The 7,568-nt window shown below is 38.9% G+C and overlaps 1 protein-coding gene across 1 annotated transcript in view; it reads right to left on the bottom strand.

Moving 5' to 3' along the window:
* Positions 1 to 5,907, bottom strand: part of LOC107097858 (P2Y purinoceptor 14-like) — a 28,583-nt gene extending 22,676 nt beyond the window's left edge. The window contains exon 1 of the mRNA XM_015395180.1: positions 5,840 to 5,907. The gene's annotated coding sequence lies outside the window, so the exon portion shown is untranslated. The remainder of the gene's footprint in view (positions 1 to 5,839) is intronic.
* Positions 5,908 to 7,568: the final 1,661 nt, after the last annotated feature.

Here is a 7,568-nt window from a genome sequence, read left to right as displayed (position 1 = left end):
ATTGGCTAAACCAACATGGGAGGAAGTGTCACTTCATTATTTACCCAATCAGCTTGAAGAATGGTAGTGAACATTCCTCCTTTTGCTAACAGTTTCCACAGGAGCCTTTGCAGATGAATAAATGTAGAATTGTTGAATATGTTTGAGCCCAGAGTTCCCTTCAACCAACTGGCTGTTAGGTTTGGGTCCAGACACCCTCTGAACCTTTCTATGGTTGTCCTTGACGCCTTGTCCATCATGGCTTATAGGCCTTTACTTTGCTGAGCTTAAAAACGGATGTACGGAAAGTGACTTTTGTAAAACCACATACCTGACATGTTCATCAGGTAGTAATGTCACGGTAAGTGAAGCATGTTTCCTCTCTGATGCAACTACTTCCATCTGCTTCCTCTGCAGCAATGCAAACTAAATGAGTCTTCGCCCACTTCAGTATTTATTCCCACTGATATGATATTTTACAGACAAACCCTATGAGTGTGGTTAGCATTGGAATCCGTATTTGCATGATATTGGAAAGTTACTAAGTCAACAAAGGGGTTGTTATCATGATATACAAATGTCCTGACCGATCAACATGATCAGTAACAATCAGACATTTTTTCATCTACATATGTAAGAAGAACTGGGAAGTTTTACCCATGTTTTTTTGGGAGAAGAGGAATCAGAATTCATGGTTCTACGCAAATTCCTTTGATATTTTAGAGGTGAAGGTTTGGTTGATGGTCTGTGACCCCCACAGCCAGCTGTTTGATTCTGCTAAAATGATGCTGTTCAATTGGTTTCTGATCGATCTGCAGAGGAGAGGGGCGGAGCTACAGGGGTTAAGGGTGGGACTCAGAGGCTTAGGTCCTTGATGTGGTTTTCACAGGTTTGAGTCCTGGCCTGGTGACCTTTGTCGCACATCTTCCCCTTTTTTCTACCCACATTTCCTGTCTACCTACTTACAGAAAATAAAGGCCAATAGGGCCTGAAAAAAAAAAAGAATTAGTTTTAAACATTGAAATTATCATTAATATCAAATGTCTGCATGAGTTGCAGAAATACAGTCTACATTACATAGTTTTAAGTTATTCTAAAATGGTCTCTAATGTCATCTACTAGGCTACAGTGGTCCTAGACAGGGACCAACAGGAGCCAGAGCCCTAAAGAACCGGTCCAAGTCCCGGTTATGCCCCCTCTGCGGAAGACCTAATACTAAATCAACTGTAATTTTTTGAACCTATTAAATATGTTGTACTTTTACTTCTACAGTGGTTTAAACATTTAGCCAACTTCGGCCATATTGAGACAGGATCACAGGTTTCATCTGCTTAGATCAGGGGTCTACAACCTGCAACCCAGAAATCAGAATCAGAAATACTTTAATAATCCCAGAGAGAAATTACTTTTGTTACACGCTCCAGATACAGTTTTATATATATGAACACACATCCAACTACACAATATAAAAAAGATATTTGGCTCACTAAATATACATGAAACTGAAATATAATAGAAGAAGGCTTCATTGTCCCAAAATGGTGAAATTTAGGATCACTATCACACAGTTTTCTTCTTTTTCTTGTTCTTTCCCATTGTACGTACCAAACAAAACGTAACCCAATCCCCCTATATTTTACAGACAATTCAATTTTATATTTTATTGTCTGTAAAATATTAACAAATTGCAGAAGAAAATCAATGCTTCATCTTTATGAATTGCTCAATATTTTATTTTTAAAGCTAAATATACAAAAATGTTGGTTGTTTATCATTGCAACAGACTCAATTTGCCGGATATTTAGCATAAATAATTTTTTTTAATTTTTTTTTTTATTCATTTGCAGCTCTAAAAGAAAGGACAAAATGCATCTCTGGATTTGAAAGGTTGCATTCGTCTGGTCTAGAACCATCACTGCTAGATCATATTTACTGTAAACCAGATATCTACATACCACACTGGTTAGTTCAGCTGGACCTAAATGTCTCTTTTGATGCTTTGGTAACTGGGTATTCAGTGCAACGCTCTGGATTAGTTTAGATCCTATCAGCTGATTGTTGTTTCTGTGTCAAAATCTTATCTTATTCTAATCCTCTGTATTGCATCTGGGTGTGATACTAAGAAAATATTTTTTCTAGAAAGAAGGATTGCTTAATGAATGCTTGGTTGGTTCAAAACCTCTTGAATATAATGATGTGAAAACAGAAGTATTGTTGTTTGAGCTAAGTGGGTCCTGTGAATAAACAATGTGATTTGAGACCATTAAGATATATATATATTTTTTTTTAACAGCACTAGTGACTGGTCTTTCTGACAGTAGATTGACAGGAAAGGGGGTATGGAAGAGGGGGAGAGACATGCATCAAAGGACCACAGGTCAGACTCGAACCGGGTCGGGCGCATCGAGGACTGAGGCCTCCAGACATGGGTTGTGCGTGCTAACCACTGCGCCACCGAAGCACGCCCATGACAGTAATATAGGTTTTGAGTTAAATGGGGATTTTTCCTGTCCAATTCAATTTTCAATTCAATTTCAATTCAATTCAGTTTATTTCTATAGTGCCAATTCAAAACACAAGTCATCTCAAGGCACTTTACAGTTCACCAGATCGTACAGTCAAATTGTCCAGGCGACTGAAACCATAATCCATGCATTTATTACATCCATCTTAGATTTTTGTTATGTACTCCAAGGTGTTGTCTTTGCCGACTCGTCTGCAGAGGGTTTATAAGACTGTAGCTCAGCCACTCTAAAAACAGAGCACATAACCTCTGTGCCTGATTCTCATGCATTTTGAAGTTACTTTTAAACTTCATAGCTTTGTTTAAGTGTATAAATGACCTTGCTCTGCCGTACGTCTCTATTACTGTCCCCCTCTACCGAGGTCAGAGGAAGGTCAGAGGGAGCAGAGCTTTCTCTTCTCATTAGATAAACTGCTTTATTGACTAATTACTAAACTGTGCTTTAAAACTACTTTTCTGATTATCCTTTCAACATGAGAAAGACTTTGACTATATTTGTTATTGTAACTGGTTTTATTTAGTTTAACTTTTTATTGTTTTTATGCCTTCATGCCTTCTATGTTTATTGTTAAAGTTAACGTTGTTTTGTTTTGGAGCCTAGGCGGAAGTTCAACTGAAGAAACTCATTCCTTTCCTTCATCCACCTGCGACACAGCCAATCAGCTTTGAACCACGCCTCCATGAAAGCCAATTGGCATCCAACGTTCATCTTAAAAGGCCTCCAATCCACTCTAGTCTGCTCCTGTGCGCAGGTGGCGGATGCGCTGTGACTTCATTCAGATGACGCCCCTGTCTCAGCTCAACCGGTCCGGCAGAAGACCACCATGTGGAGCATGTTCTGCCCCAACGGGGAGTTTTTCCTTTCCACTGTCGCTTCATGCTTGCTCATCATGGACAGGTTCTCTCAACCTGTGTTAAACTGGACTTCCAAGTTCCTTGGGGAAGCTCTAATATCAACTCACGCAGTCCACCGGATCTCTCCATAAAGCTCAGCATACCGTCTCTCTAGCCAGCAGTCTACAGACTGACCAACTTCATCTATCTCCACTCCACCTCCAGTTTCAGGCCTGGGGGAAACAGCCCTATTCTTTGCTCCTGTTCACGCATATCTATCAAAATTAAGTTTATGTTTCCTGCCGAGGACTGAGCGCCAAAGACAAAGTTAGTGAATCAATGAATTTCTCCTAATTGTCTTTTCTCTTCGTGTGAGTTTTTCAGATTGAAACCATGATTGGTACATTTTACAGAAGAGTAAATCTTGTTTTGTCACTGTTCAAAATTCAATATCAGTGTTCCTGCTTTAGGTTTGTGGCATTAGAGGGATTATTTCTATTTTTTTAAATACCTAATAATTTTTTCTTATAATCCAAAGTTCATATTTTCTAATGTTAACAGCCTTTACACAATTTCTGAAGTCCCAGGATGTGTTTGAAGGCAACGCCTCAAACAACTTACTTCCCAAAATGAAAAAAAAAAAAAGAAGTAGCCAACATCTCATAGGGATACTTTCAAATGCTGAAGGTTTCACGTTTAGTTCCAACAATAAAACTGCAGAGCAATGACTCAAACTTCATTTTCTCTACCAGAAGCAAACATTTAAATGTTTTAAACTCATTCAAAAAGCTTAAATATCAATTCCACCGAACGCTGAAGCTGAAAACGTCTGAATTTGGAGGAAGTGAAAAAGATCCTAAAAATTCCTCTCTGTTGTTTCTTTTGCTTAGTAGGAATTCAGAAAAAATCCCCAACTGACCCAAAACAGGAAAGGTTTAATCTGGTTTAATGTCAGACAGGATATAAATAATAGATAATGCATCATATTAAGCTTTTTAAATGAATATAGAGTGAAGTTTGTTCCATTATTGTTGCAAGTAGACATGTTTTGTAAATTATAAAATCACGTCGAAAAATGAAAATATTTAACAAAAAAAGCTTTTTGGAGTAACTTTGCTGTTTTTCAGATTAAATTTTTCATAATTTCCTTTTTTTTTATTTTGTACTTAATTTGATCAAACCTTATTTTTGAAGCATAATTTTTAATTTTTTTTTTTTACAGTTTTAAATTTTTTAAATTGTATTTTTTCAGATTAAGTTTAATAAATTGCATTCTTTCCAAATTGCAATTTTGAAATCACATTCAATGCAATTCAAACCCAAGACAAGCACACGCTTCTGACGCGCACATTAACCAGTAAAAATGTTGTTGCTAAGGTCCATGTCGACCAATAGAAAAGCGTTTTTACTCCTCACTCTGGAGGAAAGCTTGAGAAGTGAACTGAATCAAACAATTTGTAAAACTTAAGCTGAAAAAGAGAAATGAGATGAATTAACAGTTGAAAGAATAAAATATGAAAAAGAAATAATACAATTATTTAAAAAAAGATTTGTCAAAACAGCAGAGTTAATCTGAAAACCTTTTTTTGGTTTGAAAGTTTCATTTCTGGATTTCATTTTTCTCACATTTCCTTTTGCAAAACAATTTCTTTGACTCCAGCAATAATGGAACAAAATCCTCTGCATAAGTTCGGCATCAAATGGATCAATAAAAAGAGATTCCTATGCAGACCACCACAGAGTCTTCCTAAATAACGATTCAACGAGTCAGGTGGACACCATGTTCCAACCCATGAACTAATACTGATGGAAACAAATTGGGCCACATGGAACCACAACCACAGGAGCAGAACTTCATAGAAAGCAGAACATGGCCTCACGATACCAAATAGAAAGCTGCTCCCACTTCTCTATTGTCTGCTTTGAAGATTTGGATCTGATCTACTGATCAGAATATCTGAAACGTTTCTGGACCCCAAACACTCTGATCTTCTGCTTCATCTTCTGTATGTTAAAACCCAAAGAAACCATCCAGGCAACATGTCCAAGGAACGTCAGATGTACCTGAAACCAGCCGGGATGACTCTAAATAGCATCAAGTCTGATCTCAGAGGGTATTTAATCCCATCTGCTAAAAACTAAACCAAACCTTTCTTCGATCACACCACGAAAACCTTCAAACTATTGAAGAAACCACTAAACCACATGAGAGCAGAAGAGTGCAGGAAAGGAAAAGGTGTTTCCAGCGTACTTCCAGGTGTGAAACCACAGCAGGGCATGATGAAAAGCAGAAAGCTGCTGCAACAAATCTCAATCCCTTTTAATGTTCCATGTTATCAAAAGTAAATAACCCTAAACTTTTAATAGATCCCAGAACATTTACCATGCACTGAACTCAGACCAAGTTCAGCAGGTCAGAGTTTCCATTCAGATCATTTTTGCAGTCTCCATAGAGCTCCAGATAAGGTGTAGAGAATGAACAAAGTTACCTGCAGGACTCACCTGTGTGTGTCTGCCAGCCTGAAACTGCAGATTAAAGGTGACTTCCTCCTACGCTGCCTTCATATCTCTGCCCTCCCTTTCACCGGCGGCGTCCCAGCTGGGAGGGCGGAAGAGGAAGAGCAACAGAAAATATGAATCATGTGGCGCTTCTGACGGTGGTGACTGCACAGCTGCACCGCTGCTCATTTGCAAAGCAAAAACCCCTCAGTGTTTCCTGGCAGACAGTTATTACAGAGAAGGCCCCTTTTAGAGGTTCCTGATGCCTCACCCTGAATTCTGCTTTTGTTTGCTGCCTGTCAAGCAAACAATCAAGAGTTTATCATGGAAATAGAAACTGCATGTAAATAAACAGACCAAGCTGCAGTTCAATCACCTGAAACTACAGGAGCTTCTAATGCTGCTGCTTCGCAGGTCGGACAATCGTATATAGTCAGCCTTTGAAAAAAAAAATCACATTTAGACAATTAGAATAAAAAAATGCATTCCAAATATTAAGATTTTTAAAGTCTAATTTATTCAATTAAAATTCAATTATACTTCATTTTCAAAGGGAAATTAAATGCAGTAACTCAAATGTTATTTTTTTATACGGGTGTTGATTGCTGTGGGCAGGATGGATCTTCTGTAGCTGTCTGTCTTGCACTGGATCTGGAGAAGCCTCTGACTGAAGACACTCTGCTGTTGTTTAAAGATCTTCTGAAAAGGATGCCTACTGTTTTCCATAAGTTTCTTTATTTTAGGAAGAATTCTTCTTTGTTAAATAATCTCCAGAGTTACTAGAGGAGTTCTTAGAGCAGAACCGGTGTAGGTGCCAGATCTGCTTCATGCTAGCAACGATAGGCTGCCCGATTGGCTGAACATTGCCACATGATGTAAAACATTGTAGTTGCCCAGACAACGATAATAACACCTCGCAGCGTCAGTGTGCCGAGTCGGGAGCATCTGTAGCGTTAGTGTGTCTAATCGATCAGGTAAGTTTTACCTGATCGATTAGGTAGCACTGCTACCTTGCAGCAAGAAGGTTCTGGGTTGGATTCCTGGCCCGGGGTTATTCGGTGCAGAATTTGCATGTTCTACCTGAGCATGCATGGGTTAACTCTGGGTACTCCGGCTTCCTTCTACAGTCCAAAAACAGGAATGTTAGGTTAATTGTTTTCTCTAAATTCTCCTTAAGGTGTGTGTGAATGCTTGTTTGTCCTGTTTATCTCTGTGTTGCCCTGCGATGGACTGGCGACCTGTCCAGGGTGGACCCCGCCTCTTGCCATTGACAGCTGGAGATAGGCATCAGCACCCCTCGCGACCCCAATAGGGACAAGCGTGTCAGATAATGGATGGATAACAGTTTTGTCAAAAATCTTTACAAAAGTAGTTTTTTAAGATGTTCCATTTGTCCTTCCCTGCCCTCAGATCTTAATAAAAAGAATAAAAATCAACTGAGACTTTTTGTGTCACCTCGGCAAATGGCAGAGCTCAGTCTGTCTTAGAGGGCAGTACTTTCTTCAAGATTTAGAATGATTCGGCTGCTTTAGATCGCCAATGAAATGTAAAATACTAGCAAATATAGGTAATAATATGCTGAAAATCCAAAAGAGATTCGATCCACTCAAAGTCCCAAAGTGCAGACTGCACCTAGTTTGTATCGAGTATCCCCCCCAAAGGTGTTAACGGCTCTCCTCTGGTGGAGTGTGCGCCATTTGTAAATCAAATGCAAATGTAAGAATGTGGTTTG

This window comes from Cyprinodon variegatus, unplaced genomic scaffold (genome assembly GCF_000732505.1).
Source record: "Cyprinodon variegatus isolate N-32 unplaced genomic scaffold, C_variegatus-1.0 Scaffold729, whole genome shotgun sequence".
Lineage (NCBI taxonomy): Eukaryota > Metazoa > Chordata > Actinopteri > Cyprinodontiformes > Cyprinodontidae > Cyprinodon > Cyprinodon variegatus.
Note: the sequence above shows the minus strand (reverse complement) of the source record. Positions and strands in the feature narration are given on the sequence as shown.